Below are 13879 nucleotides of genomic sequence, written 5' to 3' on the forward strand. Positions count from 1 at the left end.
GGAGCTGCTGGCGGCCGCCCCCCTTCCCCACTTCCCTGCGCTCTCCTCTCGCTCGGCGTCGGCCTCTGACACGGTGAGCAGAACCGCCCGCGGAGGCTTCGGGCCTAAGTGCTCCGTGAGTGAGACGAGCCTGTTTTAAAGATTTTATTGATTTATTTGCTGGACCTCCGGGAGAGAGGCGGCAGGGTGGGGGAGGGGAGGGAGGCGAGGGGATCCTGAGCGTACCGGGAAGTCCCTCCCGGCGGGGGGGAAGGGGGTGTCCCTGACGGGCGGGCTCCCGGCCTGGGGGGAGGGGGGCGGGAAAGTCGGCGAGCGGAGGCGGAGTCGCCCGAGCCCCTGACAGGTTAGTTGGCGCGTCGCGGAGGCGCGGCGGGAGCATCCCCCCGGGTCCGGGGAGAGTGGTCCGGGAGGTGGGCTTCGGGGGGTGCTCGACCCTGCGCGCTCGGCCCTCAGGGGTGTAAGTTGCATGGATGTTCCTGGGGAGTTTGGACACGGAAAGACATGTTTTTGGTTTGGAAGACAGATGGTGTGCTGGTGTTTGTGTGTGTGTGTGCGAGGCAGGAAAGTGTTCCGGAAGAGTTGGCTCGGATTTGTGTAAGTGTGCTGGAGTTTCCCTCACGAGTTACCTAATTTTTAGAAGAAAATTTGGGATGTCCCCTTCCGGTGGACACGCGTGTGTGTTGTGGAAATTGGGAGCGCCTTACCGCTGGTCGGGAAAGCGGAGTCATGGCGGTATCGCGCACAGTGTAACATCTGCGCGCGGGGCCGGGGGCGGGGGACGCTCGTCGCGGCCGGTCGTGGTCTTCCGAGTAGTTTGCGCCTCTGGCCGGAGTGGGTTGTGTGCGTGCGAACCCGAGTCTCTGGCACCGAACCGCTCCCGCGAGGCTGTACGGAATGGATGGCCTTTTTGTTGGCCTGAGTCGGTGCTGACACCCAACCGCATAACAGAGCTTGTACGCTTTTCGGAACGCTCTGTTCTTTGTGATCCTACATCTCTGGGCGAAAATGGTAGAAGAGATGTTTTCTCCCATTTATAAAGTAGGAAATGGAGGCATAAAGGGATCCTTTTTCCAAGGTCACACTGTAAGTTGGTGACAAAGTTGAGACCCTACCTCAGGTACCGTGACTGCTTGTCCGGTGCTGCGTTCCCCACGCGCCTCGGGCACCTCGGGAGGTCTCGTGGGACCCGTCCGGTTTCCCGAACGATAGGGGCGGATGCGATTGGCTGCATTGTATCTGCCAGAGATCACTTGTGTCACACAGATGTGTGCATCATAGGCTGGCCTGCTAGGTTGGCCTGTAGGAAATGGGCATCCACGACTGTATTCTTTCTTGTTTATGGAGGAATCAGAGCGTTTCTGACACTTAGGTTGTGTATTTGAGAGAGGGATGTCTTTCACAGCTGAAACTTGTACTGGAGCAGCTGTAGGAGGGGCTGACCGCCTAACTTCCAATCTTTCGGAGGGAGGATCTTCTTTCATTCATGCAACAGATGTTTTATTGAATAATTACTCGGTGGTCCCTGCCTTGGGGTGAGAATAATCAAGGTGACCCTGTTGAAACAACCTGGGTGCCTATGAGGGGACTTGCCATGACAGTGATGGGTTATTAAGTCCAGCGAGGAGGACAAGTCAGTGTGGACTTGAAACTAAAACTTTCCTAAAAAGTCTGTTCAATTTGGAGGAAATTTACATATCCCAGACAATTTTATATGGAAGGATACAGGTCTGTTTACCATTCTAAAAGCATGGCAAGTTTGTGATACAGTGTGCCTTCTTTTGCATTTTCTTTTGGCATTTATGAATAAACTGTTTTGGGGATCTGGGAGTTGTTGCTATACATCGGTATTGGAACTTTTTGGCCAGATTGAAGGAGTTCTTTAAAGACTAATTTTGCAGTAAGGATTCCGTCAGTGAATATGAGGGAAAAATACTTGAATTTAGGCAGCTTAAGTGTGTATCTCTAGAAAATAGAGTGTTTTGATATGCTGGATTAGTAGTTCTTAAAGTTTTTTGGGGTCACTGATCCTTCTGAGAATCTGATGAAAGACCCTCACTGTTAAATGAGCATAAGCACAATCACATATTATGCATACAACTTCAGGAACTTAAATTGTGAAGTAGAACCTTTTTATATTTGGGTCTCATTTGAAAGCGTTTTAAAATACATAGAGCTTTGGAGATGAAGATGTTGGTATGAGTTTAAGGTGAAAGATGTGATAGTTTTTGAGTGCACTGAAAGGAAGGAAAACTTAAAGGACATGTCTTTTATTCTTTTTTATTCTTTATAAACTCATTTTTGCAGTGTTAGTACATGATTCTGAATTAGGTGGTAAGAAAATATATTGCTCAAATATTTAAAGCTTTATTCTTTTTCCTTTTTATTCTTAAATTCCTCTTTCCGGTTTTGCTTCCGAAGCTCATTTACTGAAGTTTATGTTACGTATAACAAACATTATTGACTGAATTCTATGCAGGAGGCACAAAGATGAGTAATATGTGGCTTCTGTCCTTGAAGAGATTCTAATCCATTTGAAGCTAAGGATTCTGTGATGGTGGAGGTTTTCAAAAGGGCAAGGAGGAGGGAAGAATATTCCTAAAAGTTGAGGTTTCATGACTTAATTGCAGAGTTTTTGCCATTATTTATTCTTGGGAAGCTATCAAGTGTTCCCACTCTCTATGCAACTTTTTGTTATAAAATGTGTTTTGGTATCATCTGGTGTTTTTGAAAAGAAGCCATACTTTGGTTACATTCCTTATTTTGTTTTCAATGTATTTCTGTAATGGGTTTGTAACAAAAGTCTTAATGTCATTTTTTTGGGTGTACATGCATCCAGGAAACCCTTCTGGGATAAAATGCAGTAGCTATTGGACAGACTACCCATGAATCTAGTACTGGAAATTTTAAAATAATCACTGCATTTTTAAAAGAACAAGAAATTCAGAAGGGTGTTTTGATAGCATAGATTACAGGATTCGGTAAGGTAATGGAAAGATCCGAGGAAAAATGGTGTGATTGTCTCTCTCTTTATTGTTATGGCGTGTGTGTGAGAAAGTCGTGGAAATTTGTGAAAAGTTTAATATTTTCTCTAATTTTTAACTTGGGGAATAAATTTGTGGGTTTTTTAAATAGCATGTTATACGTATGTGTCTAGTGTGTGTGCATATAGATATGTATTTATATAGTCTTGGATGTATGAGATACTTCATAATTTAAAAAATAATGCTTGCAATAATTACAGAAAATCCTTCAGGATCTTTAAGGATCAGGTAATAATAGCAATTTTCATGTCATATTTTTGAGTTGTGTTCTAAAATATGGAGCATAACTTGCCCATATATCTTGCTAGGCATTGTGTCTTTATGGCATTAGCAGTAGTACCACTTGAGGTTTTATCCTAAGTCGTCTTCTAGGCCTTACAAATAAAGAAGTGGCCTCATTCAGTCCTGCCAAAATGATCTGTCTGTACACAGTAGAGAAGTTTTACCATTATCTGTAGGTGGTGCATTTCCAGTTAAAAATTTCATATTGCTTTTTGAGTTATATGTTTTGGTCTGAGTCGTTTAAAGGTAATATACAGTCTTAACTGTTGTCTGATGAGAAGTCTACTTTGTGTCAGCCTTTCTAGAAGCATGAAGTGTCTTAAACCTGGTTGCCATTAAACAGGGCAATGAAAGTAATTTTTGTTTTGAGTTATTTTGTTGTTTTTTTTTTAATTATTTTTTTCCTTAAATTGTCATTTTTTGGTTTATATTCTTTTGTATGGAGAGGCTAGCTTTTCAAATTTATGATTTGTCTTCTTAGTTAATGATAACTGTCAATCTTACGTTCCATGTTTTAGAAATCAGTATTTTAGTGACTGCCTCATTAGGGGTGGTTAATGGTAGTGTGATATTGACACAATATAATAAATTGCAGATTTAAGTGATAACAGAAATTTAATAACCTTGTTAGTTCAAGAGTTGTATTGCCTTCGTTGAACATCTAACATATATATTTGAAGAATCTATAAAATTTATTTTAGCATTAAAAGGTTTTGCTTTTTGTAGTTCTTAGTCATTTGCTCTCAGACATATGCAAGTTGACGACAGAACTGTATGCCTTTTCCATTTTATTTTGTTCATTTTTTAAATGTGGGAAATTTCAGGGGCGCCTGGGTGGCTCAGTCGTTAAGCGGCTGCCTTAGGCTCAGGTTATGGTCCCAGGATCCTGGGATCCAGCCCTGCATCCCGCTCCCTGCTTGGCGGGAAGCCTGCTTCTCCCTCTCCCACTCCCCCTGCATGTGTTCCCTCTCTCGCTGTGTGTCTCTCTGTCAAATAAAACAAAAAACAAAAAACTTAAATGTGGGAAATTACAAACATACAGAAATGAAGAGAATACTGTAGTGAGTTGTTCTATACTCAACATCCAGCTTCAACAGTTACCACCACCCAGTTATCTAATGGTCTCTGCTGCCTCCCCAGCTTTGCTTCTTCTGAAGCAAATCTTTCAGGTATTGTATAATTTCATTCGTAAATACTTAGTGTATGCATTCTTTTTACACTTTAATGGGGAATTATTTCTCTATAGTTAGGTCTATATAACTTTTTAAATAAAAGTATCTGATAATAAGTGGAATTAAACTACTTTGAATCTGTTTTACCTGTCAGTAGGGATTCCCTCTGCAAACTATAAGAAATGAACAGAATAGAATTCACCTCACTGCTTTTTAGTTGTTTGCATTGAAAAATGCACACAGTTTCTGTGTTTGCCAGAAAAGCTTATCAGCTTTTTTCTAATGTACAAGTGAGAAATAATGTCTCTCTTATAGTCTGGTGTGTTTTTGTTTTGTTTTGTTTTGTTTTTTAAGTGCTAGTAACAAGATGCTAAAAACATTTTTGAGTTCTTCTTCTTCTTGATTTTCTAACTGGATCTGATTACCAAAAAGAAATGAGGTAAGACTGGTGATGTTGAACGGGAGCTGAAGTTGGTCTAAAATCAGCTTAAACAGTATGAAATAACATTGTTTTGAATTTTGAAATTCTGATTGTGGACATTTGAAAGTCCATACCATTGCTTCAGTTGTTAAATACAAACCATGGTACAGAGCAGGGTAATCATGATGAGTATAGAAACACTGTAGAAAAAGAAAGTAAATATTCCTATTGTTCCAAAGATAAATCAGAATGTAGAGATTTGAAGTGATTACTAGTAAAGTAGAAATTAGCCTTCTATAAAAGGCTGACAGAATTATGAATGTGAGTTCTATCACCAGTGAAGCTTTGGTTAACTTATCTTTTGTTTTATGTTATAGTTCCACAGTAAATGAATCCTGAATCTTTGACTTGGTTTACATTTTATCTTTTCCACACTTGATAACAAATCACCCTTCTCATTCCGTCTAATTTGTCCTGAGACCACAGGTGGACAGTGTCAGATTCGAAAGTAGCTATATTGTTGGCTTCTTGATAGAAGTGACATTATTTAGAGTATGGAGGAGATATTCCTTATGATAATGTTTTTTTTAAATTCAGCACTGCTGAAAATGGAGGCACCAGAATTTAAATGTTTGCTAATATAAGAAGCTTAATAGGGGGGCACCTGGGTGGCTCAGTCTTTAAGCGTCTGCCTACGGCTCAGGGCGTGATCCCAGCGTCCTGGATCAAGCCCCGAGGCTGGCTCCCTCCTCCCGTGGGAGCCTGCTTCTTCCTCTCCCACTTCCCCTGCTTGTGTTCCCTCTTTCCCTGGCTGTCTCTCTCTGTCAAATGAATGAATGAATGAATGAATGAATGAATGAATGAATGAATGAATGAATGAATCTTTAAAAAAAGAAGAAGAAGCCTAATAGGGGTGAATGGAGAGAATTTAAAAGATTGACTTTGAAAGAAGAAACCGCTAACTAACATTTGAGAAAACGGGAGTGAATCAATCATGTATAATAATTCCTGGGTAAACAATATTATATGTAGTGTAAAGGTCTTCACAGAAGATCAGAGGATATAAATCTCAAGGATAGAGTACATCAAATGAAGTGATAACACACGTTAGGAAGTTAAAATTTAGATGCAGAAACATATCAAAAAAGAGTAATCACCTTGAAACCACAAGAGAGATTTAAGTTAATTTTGTGTGTGTATGTGTGTGTACAGAAAAAAAGTTATATAAACGTAGATAAAGTCAGAGTTTAATTCTGTTTAACAAGTATTCTTTCTGCGGCACCTGGGTGGCTCAGTCGGTTGAACGTCCAACTCTTGATCTCAGTTCAGGTCTTGATCTCCGCAACAGGCCTGGAGCCTACTTTAAAAAAACAAATAAAAAGGAGTATTTTTTGTGTTCATCTCTCATTCAACCAACTAACATTTTTCTGATGCAAATCTCATTTCCATTTCTGTGCTTAGGTGTTGGGAGAAGAGATTTTTTTTTATTTTTCTGCCTCATAAAGTAGTGAATATAGTAAGATCATGTTAAGAAAAGGTTAAGAATAGCTTCCTGCAAGGGGGAAGAGCCAGGTGTTGAAAGATAAATATGAGTTACTCAGTAAGGTTTAGAGGGGGCATTCTAGGTAAGGGAAGATCATCTGCAAAGGTATGAAAATGAAAATAACATTAGCCAAATGAGTTTAGGGGACTGTAATTTGTATCTGTACTTTCTACCTGTTTTCCTATGATTTCATGTGTCGTCAGTACTATGTAAGGTTGGGTTTCGTACTTAGAGATCAACAGAACAAAGGCGGAACTGTGTTCCATACACTCTGCTTAGACAAAGTAGTACTGTGCTGTTACTGTTCAAGGTAATTTCTAACAAAGATTAGAATCAAGTAAATAATTGTTTGTTTTAGTTACTCAGAAAACTTTTACTAGAATATACTTCACTCCTTCAATATCTTTGTTAACGCGTTATTGTTACTATAATATGCATCCAGCCAAATAAAGACATTGTATAATTGCTTTTCTTAATAATGAACAAATCTCCCACCCTCACATTGGTATATTTCCCCTCAATTTGTTGAAAATCCTAAATAGTGATTAAGATCATGGACTCAGAAATCGGATTGACTGGGCTCAGATCCCAGTTTTGCTACTTGCTGTGTAATCTTTAGCAAAATACTTAACGGTCTTTGGTTTTCTTCACTGTAAAATGACGATAATACAGCATAGGGCTTTTGAAAGATTGTACTAGATAATATGTGAGAAGTGCTTAGCGTAATGTTTGTCACGTAGCAAGTACATAATACAGACTTGCAATTATTTATTTATTTATTTCCTAAAAAGAGAAATTTTTTTAAGGAAAGCAAATGACCTCCTTTGTATATAATGCCTATAGGAGGTAAGAATACACAAAATACATTTTTGAAAGTATGTATAAACACTTTGTTACACGTATATGTATTTTTTCTAATTCTCAATTTATGTTCTCTTATTTTCCTCACCTATGAATTTTACTCTTGTGTTCTCCCCTGTAACTCCAGGGTTTTTTTGTTTGTTTGTTTGTTCCTTAAGATTTTGTGTTTAAGTAATGTCTGCGTAGACTCAACATGGCACTCGAATTTATAGTCCTGAGGTCAAGAGTCACGTGCTCTGTCAACTGAGCCAAGCGCCCTGAGACTAGACTTTTATGTTTTGCCGTTGCTTCTTACCAAATCAAGGACTTGTCTCCAAAGTGAACAGGAATATATCTTTCAGTGTGAGGTTTTTGGGGCAGAGAACCTTAAGTCTTTGAACTGAATTGGGTTTAGTTAGGACAGTTCGTTCTTTCTTTCTTCCTTTCTTTCTTCTCTTTTCTTTTCTTTTCTTTTCTTCTTTTCTTTCTTTCTTGTCTTAAGATTTTATTTATTTGAGAGAGAGAGAGAGAGAGCATGTGTGCATGGTGGGGGCAGAGGGAGAGGGAGAAGCAAACTCCCTGCTGAGCAGGGAACTGAAGTGGGTCTCAATCCCAGGACTCTGAGATCATGACCTGAGCTAAAGGCATATGCTTAACTGACTGAGCCACCCAGGTGCCCCAGGACAGTTCTCTTTTTAAAGCTGATCAGCATTTCTTTGATTTTTAGGAGCCCAGTGTATTCTTCCAAAGCAGAACCCATTGCTTTCACTAAACCACCTCAGTTTATTGAGTGTTTATTATGTGCTAGACTTTAGGATATAGTGATGAATGAACAAAAATAAGGTCCTTGGGCATTTTCATTTTACTCTTCCAGAACAAGATGTTTTAGTACTGCTGTAATGTGCTGCCATCATATTACATGTGGTTCAAGCAAGGTATTGTAAAGATTTTTGAAAGAGTGTCTTGGGATATGATTATTTTATGCCAGAGTGAGTCAGTTCTAGGACAAAAATCTCTTCCTCTTGGGGATCTTTATTATGTGCCTGTGTTTTATCCAGGCAATCTACTGGACAGTTAGTCCTTTGGGATATCAGTAGATTAAGTCCTCTGTTCAGAGTCAAATAAAAACTAAAACCAGCATTCTGTTTCCTGTGCCTTCTAACAGAAGGATATATAGTCTTTCATTCAGTAAATATTAATTGTGTACTTATGTTATACCAGGTACTGTTCTAAGCCCAGGGGGTACAGCAGTGAATACAGCAGTCAAAAATCATTGCTTTCAGGGGCACCTGGCTGGCTCAGTCGGTAGAGTGTGCAACTCTTGATCTCAGGGTCTTGAGTTCAAGCCCCATGCTGGGTGTAGAGATTACTTAAAAAAATCATTGATGCTCACTTTCTAGTAAGATAGGTATTACATAAATGGATATCATGTCATAGCATTTCCATGACAGGTGTTTTAAAGGAAATGTAAACAAAATAAGGGGATGTTCAATGGTTAGGGAAGTCCTTTGAGCCAGTGGTATTTGAGTAGAGACCTGCAGGATACGAAGCACCCCATGCGGCTGTCTGGGGCATGAACATAAGACCTGGGCAGTAGTATGTTTGCTGTGTTTAAGAAATAAGAAAGGGCTAGAGCAGAGTAAACAAGGTGAGGATGAATGATAGGAAATAGAAGAGGAAGCCATGCACTATAGAACTTAGGGACTTATAAGACTGGACTAAGTAAGTGTCTAGATCTTATTCTAGATTTGATAGGAGCCTGTTGGGAGGTCTGAGGAAGGATGTGACTTGATCTAATATATACACTTTGAAAGGCAAGAATGATGCAGCCAGAGTGACCAGTTAGGCCATTGTGATATTTGAGGCAAGAGATGATTGTGAGTTGAACTTAGGGTGTTATCAGGGAGATGGATTTGGGATACATTTTTATTTTAATTTTATTTTATTTTTAAAAATATTTATTTGTCAGAGAGAGAGAGACAGAGCACAAGCAGGGGGAGCGGCAGGCAGAGGGAGAAGCAGGGAGCCCAACGCGGTGCTTGATCCCACTGGGATCATGACCCGAGCTGAAGGCAGACACTTAACCGACTGAACCACCCAGGCACCCTGCAGGATATATTTTTAAAGGGGGGGAGGAATGGTAACTTAGATTGGCTGTGGGGTCTGAGAAAAAGAGTAGTCAAGATTGACTACGATGATGGCCTCAACATTGGGTGCCATTTACTGAAATTTGGAACATAGGAGAGGCAGGTTGCAGGAGTGCAGAAAGGAAGAATTTGGTTTGGATGTACTGATTTTGAGTTTTCTATTAAATGTTTCCAGTTGAGATATTGAGTAGGAAGTTTGATATATAAACCTCAGTATTGGGGCAAATACAAATTTGGTGGTTGATCAGGGTAGAGATGCTGTTTAGAGCCATGGGATTTGATGAGATTACCTGGAGAGTGAGTGTAGATAGAGAAGAGATGAAGTTCTTGGAATGAATTCTTGACATTTAGAGGCATTTAATCAGTAATGCCAGGGCTGAAAGAATTGTTTGATAATTTTAGGAATAATATTTTCTTAAAAGCTAGCAAGGACTAACCAGTAAAGACATAGAGACAGAAATAAAATGGTTGATGAACTGATTTATTTTTTTATCTGTTAAATAGCTTTTTGATTGTGCTGCATAGATCAGAACACTCATTTTATATGAAAGTGAAAGCCAGAGTGCCTGTCTTTACTAGATACTCAGAAAAAGTGGCCAGAATGGTCACTACCTTCCTAGATATCCATTGTGGAGGGCAACATAAAGGAAAATAAATAAATATAAATTTAAAAAATAATGAGGTTTTGGGGTGCCTGGCTGGCTCAGTTGGAGGAGCATAAAGCTTTTGATCCCAGGGTGGTGAGTTTGAGCCCCATGTTGGATGTAGAGATTACTTAAATAAACTTTAAAAAATAATAATAAAATAAGGAAGTGTCAAAAGACATGAAGCTTCTTTACCCGTTCACATGATAACCATTCCTGGCTTTGAAAATTTAGAGTGAGATCAAGCTGCCTCCTGTTTTCTTCTTTGGTCTATCACTGGGCATTGTTAAACCTTTAAAGAAGCTGGTGTTTCATCTGTGGACTTACTGAATCAACACATTAATATCTGAGAATATGTGCGTAAGATCCAATACTTGAAGGAATTAGGGGCTTAATATTGTTTAGGTTAGACTTATTGCATATTTTGGGACATCTGGGTTTGGGTAAGGGTCTATTTAAATGTATTTGAGGTGTCAAAAATAGAAAGGAATAGAAATTACAGACAAGGGGCGCCTGGGTGGCTCAGTCAGTTGAGCGTCTGCCTTCAGCTCAGGTCATGATCCCAGGGTCCTGGGATCGAGTCCCACATCAGGCTTCCTGCTCTGCAGGGATTCTGCTTCTCCCTCTCCCACTCATTCTCTCAATCTCTCTCTCTGTGTCTCTCAAATAAATAAATAATTTAAAAAAAATTACAGACAAAATCACAGCATATAGGTTATTTTATGTCGTTGATTTAAAACCCTATCAGAAATCCTCTTAGCTACTGCATGAAACAGATACTGTCTTGCTTGAGTACATGACTTCACACTTGACAGTCCACCACTACCATTAGGAAAATGTAGGGCCCATCTGTTGAATTGGCACTATGCCTAAAAGGCCAGTAGTTTTGGACTTTGTCAGTCCAGGAAGAGAAATTAATTCCAGAACATTGAAGGGAAACATTTCTAATAACAACATATTCCCCAGGGTTATCTGACATCTTGTTGCAATTTTATAGAAATCCCCGGAGAATTAAGGGTCCATCATGTATGATTTCTTTTTCCCATGTCAAAGTCAGAATCATCAGTTGTGTGCATTAGAGAGCCATTTCTCTTCCTGGTAAATGATGTCCTTAAGAAAACACTACCAAAAATTTCCTCCTAATCTGGTGTTCTTCTTAAGTAGAAACTGAGATGTTTAAGATGGTAATATGATTTGGGATTCAGATAAGTCTCTAAAAATATTTCTGGGGCGCCTGGGTGGCACAGCGGTTAAGCGTCTGCCTTCGGCTCAGGGCGTGATCCCAGCGTTATGGGCGAGCCCCACATCGGGCTCCTCTGCTATGAGCCTGCTTCTCCCACTCCCCCTGCTTGTGTTCCCTCTCTCTCTGGCTGTCTCTATCTCTGTCAAATAAATAAATAAAATCTTTAAAAAAAAAAAATAAAAATAAAAAAATAAAAATAAAAATATTTCTAAATAAATCTATTCCACAAAAATCTGGAAACTATTCATTGAGACTTAGGTGGTTCAAAATGACCATCTCCTAGTTTCCTGGGTATCCATTCTGTACCTTACCTTAGAAGCTGGCCTCAAAAACAGAGGATTATAACTCCTTTTGTGGCAGTGGTAGTGGTGGTGGTAGTAGTAGTAGTAATAGTAGTAACAGTGGTAGTAGTAGTTGTAGTAGTTGTTGTTGCTGTTGTTATGGGCCCCATTAAGAATACAATGAAATCTTTGTACCATTTCCCAAAAAGTGCACATATACACGTAAAATTTTTGCTATATATAATTTTGGGGAGTCTATAGGTAATTTTGGTTGTAGACCAATACCCCTTGTTTCATAGGCCTCTTAATTATGAATATTATGGAATGACAGTTGCATTCTTTACCTGTGGTTCAACAGTGTTTGCTCTTAAAATGGTAGGTTGGGTATAAGAAAAGCAGTTACTCTTCAGAATGGGTAAAATGGCAGCAAAGTGAGAATTACCTCTCTGTGCCCCACCCTGACTGGCTTCCTGGCTACAGTTACCTAGCTTCCTTAGCTACGTCCTACACACCTTTCTGAATGCAGTTTCTAAATCCAATCCTGACCGTGTCTCTTGGCATAACAGACTGTTTAGCTCTTTCTTCAAGATCCTGTCTACCACTTCAGCTTTGTGTCTCACTGGGTCTCTTACCCTTGTGCTTCAGCTCTTTGGAACCGTCATCCTTCCCAAACACAGTTCGTTTATATCTTCATGACTTTCATGTTCCTCCCAGTGCCTGGCTGCTTAGAGAACACCTACCCATCTTCTGAGACAAAGTTCAAGTTGATGCTGTGAAGCCTTACCTGGTCACCTCCCCTCTTTCGTTGAACAATATGCACTCATTTCTCTTTGGCATATACCTAGGAGTGGAATTGCTGGGCCACAGGGTAAGCATATTTTTATCTTTAGTAAATACCGTCGAACAGTTTTCCAAACTGATTGTATGACTTTGTAACTGAACCAGGAATGTGTAGCTGTTCCATTTGTTCCACGTCTTCACCAACATTTGTAGTCATTCTTTTTAATTTTAGCCATTTTCGTGGGTAATAGCATTTTGTTGTGGTATTGATTTGCATTTCCCTGATTATTGGTGAGGTTGAGCATCTTTTGGTGCTTGTTGGGTATTTGGATATCTTTTTTTGTAAAGTATCTGCTCTTAATATACCAAATCCAGTCCTTTTCTCCAATGTATGCCTTGCACATAACATTATCCAATGTTTGGCTTGCCTTTTCACTTTCATGGTGGTTTCTTTTGATGAACAGAAATTCATATTTTATAAAGTCCGATTTACCTTTTTTCCGTCTTAAAAAAACGGATGGTAGTCTAGTTTGAAGAGGTCTGTAGTTAGGAGTAGGGGAAATGGAGAATTCCTTATCAACAGGTGTGAAGTTTCAGTCAAGCAAGATGAATAAGCTCTGGAGATGTGCTGTATAACGTTGTGCCTGTAGTCAACAGTACTGTATTGCACACTTAAAAATTTGTTAAGAGGGTAAATCTCATGTTAAGTGTTCTTACCACAGTAAAATAATAAAAAAATAAAGATGTGTGTAATGCGTGGTAGACTATTAAATGGAAATGAACAGGAGAGGAATGTTTTAAGAAAATAACTAGTAGTAGAATATTGGAGTTAGAAAGTATGTCCACAGTTGATTGGGTTACTTTGCTCAATTTCATATAGATATTAACACACCAGCAAGACTTTGAGAGGTGTGGGGGTGCCTGGGTGGCACAGCGGTTAAGCGTCTGCCTTCGGCTCAGGGCGTGATCCCTGCATTATGGGATCGAGCCCCACATCAGGCTCCTCTGCTATGAGCCTGCTTCTTCCTCTCCCACTCCCCCTGCTTGTGTTCCCTCTCTCGCTGGCTGTCTCTATCTCTGTCGAATAAATAAATAAAATCTTAAAAAAAAAAAAAAAAGACTTTGGGAGGTGTGGACATATGGGAGCTATGTGTATTTCAGATCTTTTAAAAATATGTTTTTATTGGATTTTTGCTTAATTATGAAACTAATACAAATTCTGTAATAGGTCAAGAAAAAATATACATAATTTTATTTCCTTTTTACTTCCAGACCTTTACCCCTAAAATAACCAGTGCTGTTAGCTGATGTATCATCATTTGGACTTATTTCTCTATGCATACAAATACATATGGGTTTTTTATTCCTGTTCCTTACACATGATAACATCATGCTTGCTCTTTTACTGAAAAATGGCAGACATGGTTCTATATTTGTGTGTGTATGAATATATATATATATTCATATATATATGAATATGTATAT

General features: G+C 39.4%; 1 protein-coding gene across 3 annotated transcripts in view; it reads left to right on the top strand.

Annotated features, from left to right (window-relative positions):
• Positions 1 to 13879, top strand: part of ASH1L (ASH1 like histone lysine methyltransferase) — a 176245-nt gene continuing 162366 nt past the window's right edge. For 2 of the 3 annotated variants that reach the window (XM_034667483.1, XM_034667485.1), the window contains exon 1: positions 1 to 73. The gene's annotated coding sequence lies outside the window, so the exon portion shown is untranslated. Of the gene's footprint in view, positions 74 to 12328; positions 12483 to 13879 lie in introns of all 3 variants that reach the window. The other variant, XM_034667484.1, reaches the window with a different exon arrangement.

This window comes from Ailuropoda melanoleuca, chromosome 8 (assembly GCF_002007445.2).
Source record: "Ailuropoda melanoleuca isolate Jingjing chromosome 8, ASM200744v2, whole genome shotgun sequence".
In the NCBI taxonomy this organism is placed as follows: Eukaryota; Metazoa; Chordata; class Mammalia; order Carnivora; family Ursidae; genus Ailuropoda; species Ailuropoda melanoleuca.